Consider the following 20,170-nt stretch of genomic DNA (forward strand, 5'->3'; position numbering starts at 1 on the left):
ACATTCAGCACTGACTCAAGGAAACTTATGCATCCATGCAGTTGCGTCAGGTCCTTGTGAATCTTCCCCTAAAATGTTTTGAAAACCAGGAAACCAGTATATTGTACCTCCTGAAGCTAAAAATGAAATGCAGCAAATGCAACTATGTAGTGCCATGAAATGGCAGACGTGCATTATGGAATATGGAAAAATGTATCTATAATTTATTTTCCTTTAAATTGATTGCCGTTCCTTCTCTAGTAAACATTTGAAGACAGTGGGACCTATGAGGATGCTTTTATGAATTTGTGCTTCTTATATTTTCCACAACCCATGGTTAGCAGCCTAGATCTCATCTTTGTGTGAAGGTATATCTGCCTGAGCATCAAATCCATAACTTGGGAGGGTGCTGCTTACCTGGACAGCTATTTAGCATACAATTTCCCATAATTCTCTGCATGTGGCTATCGACGGTTTGGGGCAGAGAGCTGATAGAAATTAGTAAAACAACACCATTATATGTCTTACATTGCCTATCAGAAGCAGTGGAGGAGTAGTTATGCATAAACAGATAACATCTTTTGAAAAGGAATCATGGTCTTTGTAACATGAGGTACTAGGGCAAGTGTGCATGAAATTCACACTAAATTGTTTAGCTTTGCGCAGTGGCAGTATCGTAGCCAATGAGGTTTAACCGAGGCGCGATTATTGCTTATTGAAAACTTTACCCAATACCCCGTCATGGAGACTTGAAATATAGTTAAAATGGCAATTTTTGACAGTCTCTTCGGAGACTGGAGAATATGTAATTAAAAAATAAGATAGTTTATTTTTCAATGCAATTTACTTGCAGGTTTGTGATCTGTGACAAGGACAAAACGGTGACTCTATTTGGCTTCAGTTTACTCTTTACGTTCTCTTTTGTTTTCTCAGCTTTTTAAATACAGCAGTAATTTAGGGATTTATTTTCCTTGATGAGTTTTCGTTATTATTTTATTTCTTCCCCTTTGTTCTCATCTTTGCTCCACGGATTTGCTTGGGTCAGTGATGGGCAGAGGACGGGCTTTGTTTCTGCTCTCTGAGGTGACTCGCAGTCCGGCGCAGGGCTGGGCTCTTCCGAGGTCTCATCTCCCATTCAAATGTGCACTAACCGCCCAGAAAGTTTTTTTCTGGGAGCGAAGGCATTTGTTATCAGTAGGAAAATGTGGAGAGGGTTCATACAGATTGTATGGAGTGTTTGAAACAGAACAAGAACTGACAAAGCTCTTGTTTTTGCCGTTTGACATTATGTAAAGTTTATTTCTAATGCTCTTTGTGGCACTGAGTAATTGATGTTACCCAGCTCTATGACAGGGGCGTAGCTTCTGTTGGTGCAGCAGATGCAGTTGCACTGGCGCCCACAGACCTGCGGGACCCACTGAATGCTGATTATTGCGGTATTTTATATTCCAAACTTCAACAAGGGGGCCTATTTACTTCCTTGCTCTAGGGCCCATTTTTTCACCTGAGAGCCTTGAAAGACTGCATGGATCCTCTCTGATTTGAATTGGTGACAATGAGGTCAGGCAAAGAGCTCTTGTGTGGCTGCATCAGCACAACTGGGCTACCAGATCTGGCACATTTGTATGCTGCATGCAGACGGAGACACACAACGTACACACAGCCATATATAGGGCAAGTATAAAAATCTGTATTGTGACGCAGCTGCGGCGTAAATGTTGCGGCCCATTTACAATGTGACGTATCTAGGGAGATGTGTCAAATTGTACAGTCCCGCATCATATTATACCTGCGTCAGGTATAATGTATGCAGGGTGGGCGTTCCCACGCTAAAAGCCTTCTGGAACTGATGCACTGAAATCTACAAGATTTCACTACATCACTCTACGCCTTCACTGTGTCAAAATCCCTACGCCTGCACAGACCAGGCATAAGTTATGACTCAGGGCTTTTTGCGTCACTTTCATGAGCATTTCCAGCAATGCGTCACTTTTGTGCCAACAGATGCGTCAGAATTTCTGACGCATCTGTTAATTCTTGCGCCATGGAGCGCTGTATTGTAAATACAGCACATTCATCGTGGCACAAGGACATTCAGCACTGACTCAAGGAAACTTATGCATCCATGCAGTTGCGTCAGGTCCTTGTGAATCTTCCCCTAAAATGTTTTGAAAACCAGGAAACCAGTATATTGTACCTCCTAAAGCTAAAAATGAAATGCAGCAAATGCAACTATGTAGTGCCATGAAATGGCAGACGTGCATTATGGAATATGGAAAAATGTATCTATACTTTTTTTTCCTTTAAATTGATTGCCGTTCCTTCTCTAGTAAACATTTGAAGACAGTGGGACCTATGAGGATGCTATTATGAATTTGTGCTTCTTATATTTTCCACAACCCATGGTTAGCAGCCTAGATCTCATCTTTGTGTGAAGGTATATCTGCCTGAGCATCAAATCCATAACTTGGGAGGGTGCTGCTTACCTGTACAGCTATTTAGCATACAATTTCCCATAATTCTCTGCGTGTGGCTATCGACGGTTTGGGGCAGAGAGCTGATAGAAATTAGTAAAACAACACCATTATATGTCTTACATTGCCTATCAGAAGCAGTGGAGTAGTTATGCATAAACAGATAACATCTTTTGAAAAGGAATCATGTTCTTTGTAACATGAGGTACTAGGGCAAGTGTGCATGAAATTCACACTAAATTGTTTAGCTTTGCGCAGTGGCAGTATCGTAGCCAATGAGGTTTAACCGAGCCGCGATTATTGCTTATTGAAAACTTTACCCAATACCCCGTCATGAAGACTTGAAATATAGTTAAAATGGCAATTTTTGACAGTCTCTTCGGAGACTGGAGAATATGTAATTAAAAAATAAGATAGTTTATTTTGCAATGCAATTTACTTGCAGGTTTGTGATCTGTGACAAGGACAAAACGGTGACTCTATTTGGCTTCAGTTTACTCTTTACGTTCTCTTTTGTTTTCTCAGCTTTTTAAATACAGCAGTAATTTAGGGATTTATTTTCCTTGATGAGTTTTTGTTATTCTTTTATTTCTTCCCCTTTGTTCTCATCTTTGCTCCACAGATTCGCTTGGGTCAGTGATGGGCAGAGGACGGGCTTTGTTTCTGCTCTCTGAGGTGACTCGCAGTCCGGCGCAGGGCTGGGCTCTTCCGAGGTCTCATCTCCCATTCAAATGTGCACTAACCGCCCAGAAAGTTTTTTTCTGGGAGGGAAGGCATTTGTTATCAGTAGGAAAATGTGGAGAGGGTTCATACAGATTGTATGGAGTGTTTGAAACAGAACAAGAACTGACAAAGCTCTTGTTTTTGCCGTTTGACATTATGTAAAGTTGATTTCTAATGCTCTTTGTGGCACTGAGTAATTGATGTTACCCAGCTCTATGGCAGGGGCGTAGCTTCTGTTGCTGCAGCAGGTGCAGTTGCACTGGCGCCCACAGACCTGCGGGACCCACTGAACCCTGATTATTGCGGTATTTTATATTCCAAACTTCAACAAGGGGGCCTATTTTCTTCCTTGCTCTAGGGCCCATTTTTTCACCTGAGAGCCTTGAAAGACTGCATGGATCCTCTCTGATTTGAATTGGTGACAATGAGGTCAGGCAAAGAGCTCTTGTGTGGCTGCATCAGCCCAACTGGGCTACCAGATCAGGCACATTTGTATGCTGCATGCAGACGGAGACACACAACGTACACACAGCCATATATAGGGCAAGTATAAAAATCTGTATTGTGACGCAGCTGCGGCGTAAATGTTGCGGCCCATTTACAATGTGACGCATCTAGGGAGATGTGTCACATTGTAAAGTCCCGCATCACATTATACCTGCGTCAGGTATAATGTATGCAGGGTGGGCGTTCCCACGCTAAAAGCCTTCTAGAACTGACGCACTGAAATCTACAAGATTTCACTACATCACTCTACGCCTTCACTGTGTCAAAATCCCTACGCCTGCACAGACCAGGCATAAGTTATGACTCAGGGCTTTTTGCGTCACTTTCATGAGCATTTCCAGCAATGCATCACTTTTGTGCCAACAGATGCGTCAGAATTTCTGACGCATCTGTTAATCCTTGCGCCATGGAGCGCTGTATTGTAAATACAGCACATTCATCGTGGCACAAGGACATTCAGCACTGACTCAAGGAAACTTATGCATCCATGCAGTTGCGTCAGGTCCTTGTGAATCTTCCCCTAAAATGTTTTGAAAACCAGGAAACCAGTATATTGTACCTCCTAAAGATAAAAATGAAATGCAGCAAATGCAACTATGTAGTGCCATGAAATGGCAGACGTGCATTATGGAATATGGAAAAATGTATCTATAATTTATTTTCCTTTAAATTGATTGCCGTTCCTTCTCTAGTAAACATTTGAAGACAGTGGGACCTATGAGGATGCTATTATGAATTTGTGCTTCTTATATTTTCCACAACCCATGGTTAGCAGCCTAGATCTCATCTTTGTGTGAAGGTATATCTGCCTGAGCATCAAATCCATAACTTGGGAGGGTGCTGCTTACCTGTACAGCTATTTAGCATACAATTTCCCATAATTCTCTGCGTGTGGCTATCGACGGTTTGGGGCAGAGAGCTGATAGAAATTAGTAAAACAACACCATTATATGTCTTACATTGCCTATCAGAAGCAGTGGAGGAGTAGTTATGCATAAACAGATAACATCTTTTGAAAAGGAATCATGTTCTTTGTAACATGAGGTACTAGGGCAAGTGTGCATGAAATTCACACTAAATTGTTTAGCTTTGCGCAGTGGCAGTATCGTAGCCAATGAGGTTTAACTGAGGCGCGATTATTGCTTATTGAAAACTTTACCCAATACCCCGTCATGGAGACTTGAAATATAGTTGAAATGGCAATTTTTGACAGTCTCTTTGGTGACTGGAGAGTATGTAATTAAAAAATAAGATAGTTTATTTTGCAATGCAATTTACTTGCAGGTTTGTGATCTGTGACAAGGACAAAACGGTGACTCTATTTGGCTTCAGTTTACTCTTTACGTTCTCTTTTGTTTTCTCAGCTTTTTAAATACAGCAGTAATTTAGGGATTTATTTTCCTTGATGAGTTTTCGTTATTCTTTTATTTCTTCCCCTTTGTTCTCATCTTTGCTCCACGGATTCGCTTGGGTCAGTGATGGGCAGAGGACGGGCTTTGTTTCTGCTCTCTGAGGTGACTCGCAGTCCGGCGCAGGGCTCGCTCTTCCGAGGTCTCATCTCCCATTCAAATGTGCAGTAACCGCCCAGAAAGTTTTTTTCTGGGAGCGAAGGCATTTGTTATCAGTAGGAAAATGTGGAGAGGGTTCATACAGATTGTATGGAGTGTTTGAAACAGAACAAGAACTGACAAAGCTCTTGTTTTTGCCGTTTGACATTATGTAAAGTTTATTTCTAATGCTCTTTGTGGCACTGAGTAATTGATGTTACCCAGCTCTATGACAGGGGCGTAGCTTCTGTTGGTGCAGCAGGTGCAGTTGCACTGGCGCCCACAGACCTGCGGGACCCACTGAACCCTGATTATTGCAGTATTTTATATTCCAAACTTCAACAAGGGGGCCTATTTTCTTCCTTGCTCTAGGGCCCATTTTTTCACCTAAGAGCCTTGAAAGACTGCATGGATCCTCTCTGATTTGAATTGGTGACAATGAGGTCAGGCAAAGAGCTCTTGTGTGGCTGCATCAGCCCAACTGGGCTACCAGATCTGGCACATTTGTATGCTGCATGCAGACGGAGACACACAACGTACACACAGCCATATATAGGGCAAGTATAAAAATCTGTATTGTGACGCAGCTGCGGCGTAAATGTTGCGGCCCATTTACAATGTGACGCATCTAGGGAGATGTGTCACATTGTAAAGTCCCGCATCACATTATACCTGCGTCAGGTATAATGTATGCAGGGTGGGCGTTCCCACGCTAAAAGCCTTCTAGAACTGACGCACTGAAATCTACAAGATTTCACTACATCACTCTACGCCTTCACTGTGTCAAAATCCCTACGCCTGCACAGACCAGGCATAAGTTATGACTCAGGGCTTTTTGCATCACTTTCATGAGCATTTCCAGCAATGCATCACTTTTGTGCCAACAGATGCGTCAGAATTTCTGACGCATCTGTTAATCCTTGCGCCATGGAGCGCTGTATTGTAAATACAGCACATTCATCGTGGCACAAGGACATTCAGCGCTGACTCAAGGAAACTTATGCATCCATGCAGTTGCGTCAGGTCCTTGTGAATCTTCCCCTAAAATGTTTTGAAAACCAGGAAACAAGTATATTGTACCTCCTAAAGCTAAAAATGAAATGCAGCAAATGCAACTATGTAGTGCCATGAAATGGCAGACGTGCATTATGGAATATGGAAAAATGTATCTATAATTTATTTTCCTTTAAATTGATTGCCGTTCGTTCTCTAGTAAACATTTGAAGACAGTGGGACCTATGAGGATGCTATTATGAATTTGTGCTTCTTATATTTTCCACAACCCATGGTTAGCAGCCTAGATCTCATCTTTGTGTGAAGGTATATCTGCCTGAGCATCAAATCCATAACTTGGGAGGGTGCTGCTTACCTGGACAGCTATTTAGCATACAATTTCCCATAATTCTCTGCGTATGGCTATCGACTGTTTGGGGCAGAGAGCTGATAGAAATTAGTAAAACAACACCATTATATGTCTTATATTGCCTATCAGAAGCAGTGGAGGAGTAGTTATGCATAAACAGATAACATCTTTTGAAAAGGAATCATGTTCTTTGTAACATGAGGTACTAGGGCAAGTGTGCATGAAATTCACACTAAATTGTTTAGCTTTGCGCAGTGGCAGTATCGTAGCCAATGAGGTTTAACCGAGGCGCGATTATTGCTTATTGAAAACTTTACCCAATACCTCGTCATGGAGACTTGAAATATAGTTGAAATGGCAATTTTTGACAGTCTCTTCGGAGACTGGAGAATATGTAATTAAAAAATAAGATAGTTTATTTTGCAATGCAATTTACTTGCAGGTTTGTGATCTGTGACAAGGACAAAACGGTGACTCTATTTGGCTTCAGTTTACTCTTTACGTTCTCTTTTGTTTTCTCAGCTTTTTAAATACAGCAGTAATTTAGGGATTTATTTTCCTTGATGAGTTTTCGTTATTCTTTTATTTCTTCCCCTTTGTTCTCATCTTTGCTCCACGGATTCGCTTGGGTCAGTGATGGGCAGAGGACGGGCTTTGTTTCTGCTCTCTGAGGTGACTCGCAGTCCGGCTCAGGGCTGGGCTCTTCCGAGGTCTCATCTCCCATTCAAATGTGCACTAACTGCCCAGAAAGTTTTGTTCTGGGAGCGAAGGCATTTATTATCAGTAGGAAAATGTGGAGAGGGTTCATACAGATTGTATGGAGTGTTTGAAACAGAACAAGAACTGACAAAGCTCTTGTTTTTGCCGTTTGACATTATGTAAAGTTTATTTCTAATGCTCTTTGTGGCACTGAGTAATTGATGTTACCCAGCTCTATGAGAGGGGCGTAGCTTCTGTTGGTGCAGCAGGTGCAGTTGCACTGGCGCCCACAGACCTGCGGGACCCACTGAACCCTGATTATTGCGGTATTTTATATTCCAAACTTCAACAAGGGGGCCTATTTTCTTCCTTGCTCTAGGGCCCATTTGTTCACCTGAGAGCCTTGAAAGACTGCATGGATCCTCTCTGATTTGAATTGGTGACAATGAGGTCAGGCAAAGAGCTCTTGTGTGGCTGCATCAGCCCAACTGGGCTACCAGATCTGGCACATTTGTATGCTGCATGCAGACGGAGACACACAACGTACACACAGCCATATATAGGGCAAGTATAAAAATCTGCATTGTGACGCAGCTGCGGCATAAATGTTGCGGCCCATTTACAATGTGACGCATCTAGGGAGATGTGTCACATTGTAAAGTCCCGCATCATATTATACCTGCGTCAGGTATAATGTATGCAGGGTGGGCGTTCCCACGCTAAAAGCCTTCTAGAACTGACGCACTGAAATCTACAAGATTTCACTACATCACTCTACGCCTTCACTGTGTCAAAATCCCTACGCCTGCACAGACCAGGCATAAGTTATGACTCAGGGCTTTTTGCGTCACTTTCATGAGCATTTCCAGCAATGCGTCACTTTTGTGCCAACAGATGCGTCAGAATGTCTGACGCATCTGTTAATTCTTGCGCCATGGAGCGCTGTATTGTAAATACAGCACATTCATCGTGGCACAAGGACATTCAGCACTGACTCAAGGAAACTTATGCATCCATGCAGTTGCGTCAGGTCCTTGTGAATCTTCCCCTAAAATGTTTTGAAAACCAGGAAACCAGTATATTGTACCTCCTGAAGCTAAAAATGAAATGCAGAAAATGCAACTATGTAGTGCCATGAAATGGCAGACGTGCATTATGGAATATGGAAAAATGTATCTATAATTTATTTTCCTTTAAATTGATTGCCGTTCCTTCTCTAGTAAACATTTGAAGACAGTGGGACCTATGAGGATGCCTTTATGAATTTGTGCTTCTTATATTTTCCACAACCCATGGTTAGCAGCCTAGGGGCCAGATGTAGGTGGCCAATTACCGGTCGGTAACGGCCGAATTCGGCCGTTACCGACCGGTAATTGGATTTTGAGATGTAGGAGCATGCTTTACAGAATCGGTATTTTACCGAATCTGTATTTACAGATTTGGTAAAATTACCGAATCGGTAAATACAGACTCGGTAAAAATACCGAGTCTGTAAAAGCATATGTAGGTAGCACATCTTTGAGTGCCGCAGGCCTTTCAGATTCGGTATTTTAACACCCAATCCAATTGGGTGTTAAAATACCGAATTCAGGTGTGCATGCACATGTGTGCATGCACACCTAGCCATGTGACAGACAGACATGCCCTTAGGGCATGTCTGTGTGCCACATGGCGCACATGCCTATTTTTGGGGTGCCAGAGGGTGTCAAAGTGACACCCCCTGCACCCTTGCAAAATTCGGTATTTACCGATTCTGTAATTACAGAATCGGTATTGCCCATTGATTCCTATGGGCTTCAAGGCCCATAGGAATCAATGGTCAATACCGATTCGGTATTTACAGATTCGGTAAATACAGAATCTTAACGATTCGGTATTTACCGAACCTGAAATACCTACATCTCCCCCCCTCTATTTTACCACCTCTTAAATACCGATTCGGTATGAATCGGTATTTAAGAGGTGGTAATTTAAAAAAACTTACATCTGGCCCCAGATCTCATCTTTGTGTGAAGGTATATCTGCCTGAGCATCAAATCCATAACTTGGGAGGGTGCTGCTTACCTGGACAGCTATTTAGCATACAATTTCCCATAATTCTCTGCATGTGGCTATCGACGGTTTGGGGCAGAGAGCTGATAGAAATTAGTAAAACAACACCATTATATGTCTTACATTGCCTATCAGAAGCAGTGGAGGAGTAGTTATGCATAAACAGATAACATCTTTTGAAAAGGAATCATGGTCTTTGTAACATGAGGTACTAAAGTAAGTGTGCATGAAATTCACACTAAATTGTTTAGCTTTGCGCAGTGGCAGTATCGTAGCCAATGAGGTTTAACCGAGGCGCGATTATTGCTTATTGAAAACTTTACCCAATACCCTGTCATGGAGACTTGAAATATAGTTAAAATGGCAATTTTTGACAGTCTCTTTGGAGACTGGAGAATATGTAATTAAAAAATAAGATAGTTTATTTTGCAATGCAATTTACTTGCAGGTTTGTGATCTGTGACAAGGACAAAACGGTGACTCTATTTGGCTTTAGTTTACTCTTTACGTTCTCTTTTGTTTTCTCAGCTTTTTAAATACAGCAGTAATGTAGGGATTTATTTTCCTTGATGAGTTTTCGTTATTCTTTTATTTCTTCCCCTTTGTTCTCATCTTTGCTCCACGGATTCGCTTGGGTCAGTGATGGGCAGAGGACGGGCTTTGTTTCTGCTCTCTGAGGTGACTCGCAGTTCGGCGCAGGGCTGGGCTCTTCCGAGGTCTCATCTCCCATTCAAATGTGCAATAACCGCCCAGAAAGTTTTTTTCTAGGAGCGAAGGCATTTGTTATCAGTAGGAAAATGTGGAGAGGGTTCATACAGATTGTATGGAGTGTTTGAAACAGAACAAGAACTGACAAAGCTCTTGTTTTTGCCGTTTGACATTATGTAAAGTTTATTTCTAATGCTCTTTGTGGCACTGAGTAATTGATGTTACCCAGCTCTATGACAGGGGCGTAGCTTCTGTTGGTGCAGCAGGTGCAGTTGCACTGGCGCCCACAGACCTGCGGGACCCACTGAACCCTGATTATTGCGGTATTTTATATTCCAAACTTCAACAAGGGGGCCTATTTTCTTCCTTGCTCTAGGGCCCATTTTTTCACCTGAGAGCCTTGAAAGACTGCATGGATCCTCTCTGATTTGAATTGGTGACAATGAGGTCAGGCAAAGAGCGCTTGTGTGGCTGCATCAGCCCAACTGGGCTACCAGATCTGGCACATTTGTATGCTGCATGCAGACGGAGACACACAACGTACACACAGCCATATATAGGGCAAGTATAAAAATCTGTATTGTGACGCAGCTGCGGCATAAATGTTGCGGCCCATTTACAATGTGACGCATCTAGGGAGATGTGTCACATTGTAAAGTCCCGCATCATATTATACCTGCGTCAGGTATAATGTATGCAGGGTGGGCGTTCCCACGCTAAAAGCCTTCTAGAACTGACGCACTGAAATCTACAAGATTTCACTACATCACTCTACGCCTTCACTGTGTCAAAATCCCTACGCCTGCACAGACCAGGCATAAGTTATGACTCAGGGCTTTTTGCGCCACTTTCATGAGCATTTCCAGCAATGCGTCACTTTTGTGCCAACAGATGCGTCAGAATGTCTGACGCATCTGTTAATTCTTGCGCCATGGAGCGCTGTATTGTAAATACAGCACATTCATCGTGGCACAAGGACATTCAGCACTGACTCAAGGAAACTTATGCATCCATGCAGTTGCGTCAGGTCCTTGTGAATCTTCCCCTAAAATGTTTTGAAAACCAGGAAACCAGTATATTGTACCTCCTGAAGCTAAAAATGAAATGCAGCAAATGCAACTATGTAGTGCCATGAAATGGCAGACGTGCATTATGGAATATGGAAAAATGTATCTATAATTTATTTTCCTTTAAATTGATTGCCGTTCCTTCTCTAGTAAACATTTGAAGACAGTGGGACCTATGAGGATGCTTTTATGAATTTGTGCTTCTTATATTTTCCACAACCCATGGTTAGCAGCCTAGATCTCATCTTTGTGTGAAGGTATATCTGCCTGAGCATCAAATCCATAACTTGGGAGGGTGCTGCTTACCTGGACAGCTATTTAGCATACAATTTCCCATAATTCTCTGCATGTGGCTATCGACGGTTTGGGGCAGAGAGCTGATAGAAATTAGTAAAACAACACCATTATATGTCTTACATTGCCTATCAGAAGCAGTGGAGGAGTAGTTATGCATAAACAGATAACATCTTTTGAAAAGGAATCATGGTCTTTGTAACATGAGGTACTAGGGCAAGTGTGCATGAAATTCACACTAAATTGTTTAGCTTTGCGCAGTGGCAGTATCGTAGCCAATGAGGTTTAACCGAGGCGCGATTATTGCTTATTGAAAACTTTACCCAATACCCCGTCATGGAGACTTGAAATATAGTTAAAATGGCAATTTTTGACAGTCTCTTCGGAGACTGGAGAATATGTAATTAAAAAATAAGATAGTTTATTTTTCAATGCAATTTACTTGCAGGTTTGTGATCTGTGACAAGGACAAAACGGTGACTCTATTTGGCTTCAGTTTACTCTTTACGTTCTCTTTTGTTTTCTCAGCTTTTTAAATACAGCAGTAATTTAGGGATTTATTTTCCTTGATGAGTTTTCGTTATTCTTTTATTTCTTCCCCTTTGTTCTCATCTTTGCTCCACGGATTTGCTTGGGTCAGTGATGGGCAGAGGACGGGCTTTGTTTCTGCTCTCTGAGGTGACTCGCAGTCCGGCGCAGGGCTGGGCTCTTCCGAGGTCTCATCTCCCATTCAAATGTGCACTAACCGCCCAGAAAGTTTTTTTCTGGGAGCGAAGGCATTTGTTATCAGTAGGAAAATGTAGAGAGGGTTCATACAGATTGTATGGAGTGTTTGAAACAGAACAAGAACTGACAAAGCTCTTGTTTTTGCCGTTTGACATTATGTAAAGTTTATTTCTAATGCTCTTTGTGGCACTGAGTAATTGATGTTACCCAGCTCTATGACAGGGGCGTAGCTTCTGTTGGTGCAGCAGGTGCAGTTGCACTGGCGCCCACAGACCTGCGGGACCCACTGAATGCTGATTATTGCGGTATTTTATATTCCAAACTTCAACAAGGGGGCCTATTTACTTCCTTGCTCTAGGGCCCATTTTTTCACCTGAGAGCCTTGAAAGACTGCATGGATCCTCTCTGATTTGAATTGGTGACAATGAGGTCAGGCAAAGAGCTCTTGTGTGGCTGCATCAGCACAACTGGGCTACCAGATCTGGCACATTTGTATGCTGCATGCAGACGGAGACACACACGTACACACAGCCATATATAGGGCAAGTATAAAAATCTGTATTGTGACGCAGCTGCGGCGTAAATGTTGCGGCCCATTTACAATGTGACGCATCTAGGGAGATGTGTCAAATTGTACAGTCCCGCATCATATTATAACTGCGTCAGGTATAATGTATGCAGGGTGGGCGTTCCCACGCTAAAAGCCTTCTGGAACTGATGCACTGAAATCTACAAGATTTCACTACATCACTCTACGCCTTCACTGTGTCAAAATCCCTACGCCTGCACAGACCAGGCATAAGTTATGACTCAGGGCTTTTTGCGTCACTTTCATGAGCATTTCCAGCAATGCGTCACTTTTGTGCCAACAGATGCGTCAGAATTTCTGACGCATCTGTTAATTCTTGCGCCATGGAGCGCTGTATTGTAAATACAGCACATTCATCGTGGCACAAGGACATTCAGCACTGACTCAAGGAAACTTATGCATCCATGCAGTTGTGTCAGGTCCTTGTGAATCTTCCCCTAAAATGTTTTGAAAACCAGGAAACCAGTATATTGTACCTCCTAAAGCTAAAAATGAAATGCAGCAAATGCAACTATGTAGTGCCATGAAATGGCAGACGTGCATTATGGAATATGGAAAAATGTATCTATAATTTTTTTTCCTTTAAATTGATTGCCGTTCCTTCTCTAGTAAACATTTGAAGACAGTGGGACCTATGAGGATGCTATTATGAATTTGTGCTTCTTATATTTTCCACAACCCATGGTTAGCAGCCTAGATCTCATCTTTGTGTGAAGGTATATCTGCCTGAGCATCAAATCCATAACTTGGGAGGGTGCTGCTTACCTGTACAGCTATTTAGCATACAATTTCCCATAATTCTCTGCGTGTGGCTATCGACGGTTTGGGGCAGAGAGCTGATAGAAATTAGTAAAACAACACCATTATATGTCTTACATTGCCTATCAGAAGCAGTGGAGTAGTTATGCATAAACAGATAACATCTTTTGAAAAGGAATCATGTTCTTTGTAACATGAGGTACTAGGGCAAGTGTGCATGAAATTCACACTAAATTGTTTAGCTTTGCGCAGTGGCAGTATCGTAGCCAATGAGGTTTAACCGAGGCGCGATTATTGCTTATTGAAAACTTTACCCAATACCCCGTCATGGAGACTTGAAATATAGTTGAAATGGCAATTTTTGACAGTCTCTTCGGTGACTGGAGAGTATGTAATTAAAAAATAAGATAGTTTATTTTGCAATGCAATTTACTTGCAGGTTTGTGATCTGTGACAAGGACAAAACGGTGACTCTATTTGGCTTCAGTTTACTCTTTACGTTCTCTTTTGTTTTCTCAGCTTTTTAAATACAGCAGTAATTTAGGGATTTATTTTCCTTGATGAGTTTTCGTTATTCTTTTATTTCTTCCCCTTTGTTCTCATCTTTGCTCCACGGATTCGCTTGGGTCAGTGATGGGCAGAGGACGGGCTTTGTTTCTGCTCTCTGAGGTGACTCGCAGTCCGGCGCAGGGCTGGGCTCTTCCGAGGTCTCATCTCCCATTCAAATGTGCACTAACCGCCCAGAAAGTTTTTTTCTGGGAGCGAAGGCATTTGTTATCAGTAGGAAAATGTGGAGAGGGTTCATACAGATTGTATGGAGTGTTTGAAACAGAACAAGAACTGACAAAGCTCTTGTTTTTGCCGTTTGACATAATGTACAGTTTATTTCTAATGCTCTTTGTGGCACTGAGTAATTGATGTTACCCAGCTCTATGACAGGGGCGTAGCTTCTGTTGGTGCAGCAGGTGCAGTTGCACTGGCGCCCACAGACCTGCGGGACCCACTGAACCCTGATTATTGCAGTATTTTATATTCCAAACTTCAACAAGGGGGCCTATTTTCTTCCTTGCTCTAGGGCCCATTTTTTCACCTGAGAGCCTTGAAAGACTGCATGGATCCTCTCTGATTTGAATTGGTGACAATGAGGTCAGGCAAAGAGCTCTTGTGTGGCTGCATCAGCACAACTGGGCTACCAGATCTGGCACATTTGTATGCTGCATGCAGACGGAGACACACAACGTACACACAGCCATATATAGGGCAAGTATAAAAATCTGTATTGTGACGCAGCTGCGGCGTAAATGTTGCGGCCCATTTACAATGTGACGCATCTAGGGAGATGTGTCACATTGTAAAGTCCTGCATCACATTATACCTGCATCAGGTATAATGTATGCAGGGTGGGCGTTCCCACGCTAAAAGCCTTCTAGAACTGACGCACTGAAATCTACAAGATTTCACTACATCACTCTACGCCTTCACTGTGTCAAAATCCCTACGCCTGCACAGACCAGGCATAAGTTATGACTCAGGGCTTTTTGCGTCACTTTCATGAGCATTTCCAGCAATGCATCACTTTTGTGCCAACAGATGCGTCAGAATTTCTGACGCATCTGTTAATCCTTGCGCCATGGAGCGCTGTATTGTAAATACAGCACATTCATCGTGGCACTAGGACATTCAGCACTGACTCAAGGAAACTTATGCATCCATGCAGTTGCGTCAGGTCCTTGTGAATCTTCCCCTAAAATGTTTTGAAAACCAGGAAACCAGTATATTGTACCTCCTAAAGATAAAAATGAAATGCAGCAAATGCAACTATGTAGTGCCATGAAATGGCAGACGTGCATTATGGAATATGGAAAAATGTATCTATAATTTATTTTCCTTTAAATTGATTGCCATTCCTTCTCTAGTAAACATTTGAAGACAGTGGGACCTATGAGGATGCTATTATGAATTTGTGCTTCTTATATTTTCCACAACCCATGGTTAGCAGCCTAGATCTCATCTTTGTGTGAAGGTATATCTGCCTGAGCATCAAATCCATAACTTGGGAGGGTGCTGCTTACCTGTACAGCTATTTAGCATACAATTTCCCATAATTCTCTGCGTGTGGCTATCGACGGTTTGGGGCAGAGAGCTGATAGAAATTAGTAAAACAACACCATTATATGTCTTACATTGCCTATCAGAAGCAGTGGAGGAGTAGTTATGCATAAACAGATAACATCTTTTGAAAAGGAATCATGTTCTTTGTAACATGAGGTACTAGGGCAAGTGTGCATGAAATTCACACTAAATTGTTTTGCTTTGCGCAGTGGCAGTATCGTAGCCAATGAGGTTTAACCGAGGCGCGATTATTGCTTATTGAAAACTTTACCCAATACCCCGTCATGGAGATTTGAAATATAGTTGAAATGGCAATTTTTGACGGTCTCTTCGGAGACTGGAGAATATGTAATTAAAAATTAAGATAGTTTATTTTGCAATGCAATTTACTTGCAGGTTTGTGATCTGTGACAAGGACAAAACGGTGACTCTATTTGGCTTCAGTTTACTCTTTATGTTCTCTTTTGTTTTCTCAGCTTTTTAAATACAGCAGTAATTTAGGGATTTATTTTCCTTGATGAGTTTTCGTTATTCTTTTATTTCTTCCCCTTTGTTCTCATCTTTGCTCCACGGATTCGCTTGGGTCAGTGATGGGCAGAGGACGGGCTTTGTTTCTGCTCTCTGAGGTGACTCGCAGTCCGGCGCAGGGCTGGGCTCTTCCGAGGTCTCATCTCCCATTCAAATGTGCACTAACCGCCCAGAAAGTTTTTCTCTGGGATCGAAGGCATTTGTTATCAGTAGGAAAATGTGGAGAGGGTTCATACAGATTGTATGGAGTGTTTGAAACAGAACAAGAACTGACAAAGCTCTTGTTTTTGCCGTTTGACATTATGTAAAGTTTATTTCTAATGCTCTTTGTGGCACTGAGTAATTGATGTTACCCAGCTCTATGACAGGGGCGAAGCTTCTGTTGGTGCAGCAGGTGCAGTTGCACTGGCGCCCACAGACCTGCGGGACCCACTGAACCCTGATTATTGCGGTATTTTATATTCCAAACTTCAACAAGGGGGCCTATTTTCTTTCTTGCTCTAGGGCCCATTTTTTCACCTGAGAGCCTTGAAAGACTGCATGGATCCTCTCTGATTTGAATTGGTGACAATGAGGTCAGGCAAAGAGCTCTTGTGTGGCTGCATCAGCCCAACTGGGCTACCAGATCTGGCACATTTGTATGCTGCATGCAGACGGAGACACACAACGTACACACAGCCATATATAGGGCAAGTATAAAAATCTGTATTGTGACGCAGCTGCGGCGTAAATGTTGCGGCCCATTTACAATGTGACGCATCTAGGGAGATGTGTCACATTGTAAAGTCCCGCATCACATTATACCTGCGTCAGGTATAATGTATGCAGGGTGGGCGTTCCCACGCTAAAAGCCTTCTAGAACTGACGCACTGAAATGTACAAGATTTCACTACATCACTCTACGCCTTCACTGTGTCAAAATCCCTACGCCTGCACAGACCAGGCATAAGTTATGACTCAGGGCTTTTTGCGTCACTTTCATGAGCATTTCCAGCAATGCATCACTTTTGTGCCAACAGATGCGTCAGAATTTCTGACGCATCTGTTAATCCTTGCGCCATGGAGCGCTGTATTGTAAATACAGCACATTCATCGTGGCACAAGGACATTCAGCACTGACTCAAGGAAACTTATGCATCCATGCAGTTGCGTCAGGTCCTTGTGAATCTTCCCCTAAAATGTTTTGAAAACCAGGAAACCAGTATATTGTACCTCCTAAAGATAAAAATGAAATGCAGCAAATGCAACTATGTAGTGCCATGAAATGGCAGACGTGCATTATGGAATATGGAAAAATTTATCTATAATTTATTTTCCTTTAAATTGATTGCCGTTCCTTCTCTAGTAAACATTTGAAGACAGTGGGACCTATGAGGATGCTATTATGAATTTGTGCTTCTTATATTTTCCACAACCCATGGTTAGCAGCCTAGATCTCATCTTTGTGTGAAGGTATATCTGCCTGAGCATCAAATCCATAACTTGGGAGGGTGCTGCTTACCTGTACAGCTATTTAGCATACAATTTCCCATAATTCTCTGCGTGTGGCTATCGACGGTTTGGGGCAGAGAGCTGACAGAAATTAGTAAAACAACACCATTATATGTCTTACATTGCCTATCAGAAGCAGTGGAGGAGTAGTTATGCATAAACAGATAACATCTTTTGAAAAGGAATCATGTTCTTTGTAACATGAGGTACTAGGGCAAGTGTGCATGAAATTCACACTAAATTGTTTAGCTTTGCGCAGTGGCAGTATCGTAGCCAATGAGGTTTAACCGAGGCGCGATTATTGCTTATTGAAAACTTTACCCAATACCCCGTCATGGAGACTTGAAATATAGTTGAAATGGCAATTTTTGACAGTCTCTTCGGTGACTGGAGAGTATGTAATTAAAAAATAAGATAGTTTATTTTGCAATGCAATTTACTTGCAGGTTTGTGATCTGTGACAAGGACAAAACGGTGACTCTATTTGGCTTCAGTTTACTCTTTACGTTCTCTTTTGTTTTCTCAGCTTTTTAAATACAGCAGTAATTTAGGGATTTATTTTCCTTGATGAGTTTTCGTTATTCTTTTATTTCTTCCCCTTTGTTCTCATCTTTGCTCCACGGATTCGCTTGGGTCAGTGATGGGCAGAGGACGGGCTTTGTTTCTGCTCTCTGAGGTGACTCGCAGTCCGGCGCAGGGCTGGGCTCTTCCGAGGTCTCATCTCCCATTCAAATGTGCACTAACCGCCCAGAAAGTTTTTTTCTGGGAGCGAAGGCATTTGTTATCAGTAGGAAAATGTAGAGAGGGTTCATACAGATTGTATGGAGTGTTTGAAACAGAACAAGAACTGACAAAGCTCTTGTTTTTGCCGTTTGACATTATGTAAAGTTTATTTCTAATGCTCTTTGTGGCACTGAGTAATTGATGTTACCCAGCTCTATGACAGGGGCGTAGCTTCTGTTGGTGCAGCAGGTGCAGTTGCACTGGCGCCCACAGACCTGCGGGACCCACTGAATGCTGATTATTGCGGTATTTTATATTCCAAACTTCAACAAGGGGGCCTATTTACTTCCTTGCTCTAGGGCCCATTTTTTCACCTGAGAGCCTTGAAAGACTGCATGGATCCTCTCTGATTTGAATTGGTGACAATGAGGTCAGGCAAAGAGCTCTTGTGTGGCTGCATCAGCACAACTGGGCTATCAGATCTGGCACATTTGTATGCTGCATGCAGACGGAGACACACACGTACACACAGCCATATATAGGGCAAGTATAAAAATCTGTATTGTGACGCAGCTGCGGCGTAAATGTTGCGGCCCATTTACAATGTGACGCATCTAGGGAGATGTGTCAAATTGTACAGTCCCGCATCATATTATACCTGCGTCAGGTATAATGTATGCAGGGTGGGCGTTCCCACGCTAAAAGCCTTCTGGAACTGATGCACTGAAATCTACAAGATTTCACTACATCACTCTACGCCTTCACTGTGTCAAAATCCCTACGCCTGCACAGACCAGGCATAAGTTATGACTCAGGGCTTTTTGCGTCACTTTCATGAGCATTTCCAGCAATGCGTCACTTTTGTGCCAACAGATGCGTCAGAATTTCTGACGCATCTGTTAATTCTTGCGCCATGGAGCGCTGTATTGTAAATACAGCACATTCATCGTGGCACAAGGACATTCAGCACTGACTCAAGGAAACTTATGCATCCATGCAGTTGTGTCAGGTCCTTGTGAATCTTCCCCTAAAATGTTTTGAAAACCAGGAAACCAGTATATTGTACCTCCTAAAGCTAAAAATGAAATGCAGCAAATGCAACTATGTAGTGCCATGAAATGGCAGACGTGCATTATGGAATATGGAAAAATGTATCTATAATTTTTTTTCCTTTAAATTGATTGCCGTTCCTTCTCTAGTAAACATTTGAAGACAGTGGGACCTATGAGGATGCTATTATGAATTTGTGCTTCTTATATTTTCCACAACCCATGGTTAGCAGCCTAGATCTCATCTTTGTGTGAAGGTATATCTGCCTGAGCATCAAATCCATAACTTGGGAGGGTGCTGCTTACCTGTACAGCTATTTAGCATACAATTTCCCATAATTCTCTGCGTGTGGCTATCGACGGTTTGGGGCAGAGAGCTGATAGAAATTAGTAAAACAACACCATTATATGTCTTACATTGCCTATCAGAAGCAGTGGAGTAGTTATGCATAAACAGATAACATCTTTTGAAAAGGAATCATGTTCTTTGTAACATGAGGTACTAGGGCAAGTGTGCATGAAATTCACACTAAATTGTTTAGCTTTGCGCAGTGGCAGTATCGTAGCCAATGAGGTTTAACCGAGGCGCGATTATTGCTTATTGAAAACTTTACCCAATACCCAGTCATGGAGACTTGAAATATAGTTGAAATGGCAATTTTTGACAGTCTCTTCGGTGACTGGAGAGTATGTAATTAAAAAATAAGATAGTTTATTTTGCAATGCAATTTACTTGCAGGTTTGTGATCTGTGACAAGGACAAAACGGTGACTCTATTTG

General features: G+C 42.3%; 10 non-coding genes across 10 annotated transcripts; all 10 read left to right on the forward strand.

Annotated features, from left to right (window-relative positions):
- The first annotated feature begins 633 nt into the window (after positions 1-633).
- On the forward strand, positions 634-773 carry LOC144793705 (U4 spliceosomal RNA). The gene has a single exon (XR_013603179.1). It is a non-coding gene; the product is annotated as a U4 spliceosomal RNA (small nuclear RNA).
- A 1,926-nt stretch (positions 774-2,699) lies between these two features.
- Positions 2,700-2,839, forward strand: LOC144792982 (U4 spliceosomal RNA). Its single transcript, XR_013602658.1, has one exon. It is a non-coding gene; the product is annotated as a U4 spliceosomal RNA (small nuclear RNA).
- A 1,929-nt stretch (positions 2,840-4,768) lies between these two features.
- Positions 4,769-4,908, forward strand: LOC144793945 (U4 spliceosomal RNA). The gene has a single exon (XR_013603392.1). It is a non-coding gene; the product is annotated as a U4 spliceosomal RNA (small nuclear RNA).
- A 1,928-nt stretch (positions 4,909-6,836) lies between these two features.
- Positions 6,837-6,976, forward strand: LOC144793712 (U4 spliceosomal RNA). The gene has a single exon (XR_013603185.1). It is a non-coding gene; the product is annotated as a U4 spliceosomal RNA (small nuclear RNA).
- Positions 6,977-9,593: 2,617 nt separating this feature from the next.
- On the forward strand, positions 9,594-9,733 carry LOC144793802 (U4 spliceosomal RNA). The gene has a single exon (XR_013603266.1). It is a non-coding gene; the product is annotated as a U4 spliceosomal RNA (small nuclear RNA).
- Positions 9,734-11,662: 1,929 nt separating this feature from the next.
- LOC144793706 (U4 spliceosomal RNA) lies at positions 11,663-11,802 on the forward strand. The gene has a single exon (XR_013603180.1). It is a non-coding gene; the product is annotated as a U4 spliceosomal RNA (small nuclear RNA).
- A 1,925-nt stretch (positions 11,803-13,727) lies between these two features.
- Positions 13,728-13,867, forward strand: LOC144793823 (U4 spliceosomal RNA). Its single transcript, XR_013603285.1, has one exon. It is a non-coding gene; the product is annotated as a U4 spliceosomal RNA (small nuclear RNA).
- Positions 13,868-15,796: 1,929 nt separating this feature from the next.
- On the forward strand, positions 15,797-15,936 carry LOC144793946 (U4 spliceosomal RNA). The gene has a single exon (XR_013603393.1). It is a non-coding gene; the product is annotated as a U4 spliceosomal RNA (small nuclear RNA).
- Positions 15,937-17,865: 1,929 nt separating this feature from the next.
- LOC144793824 (U4 spliceosomal RNA) lies at positions 17,866-18,005 on the forward strand. The gene has a single exon (XR_013603286.1). It is a non-coding gene; the product is annotated as a U4 spliceosomal RNA (small nuclear RNA).
- A 1,925-nt stretch (positions 18,006-19,930) lies between these two features.
- LOC144793965 (U4 spliceosomal RNA) lies at positions 19,931-20,070 on the forward strand. Its single transcript, XR_013603410.1, has one exon. It is a non-coding gene; the product is annotated as a U4 spliceosomal RNA (small nuclear RNA).
- The last annotated feature ends 100 nt before the right edge of the window (positions 20,071-20,170 follow it).

Source organism: Lissotriton helveticus, chromosome 11 (genome assembly GCF_964261635.1).
Source record: "Lissotriton helveticus chromosome 11, aLisHel1.1, whole genome shotgun sequence".
Classification (NCBI taxonomy): Eukaryota; Metazoa; Chordata; class Amphibia; order Caudata; family Salamandridae; genus Lissotriton; species Lissotriton helveticus.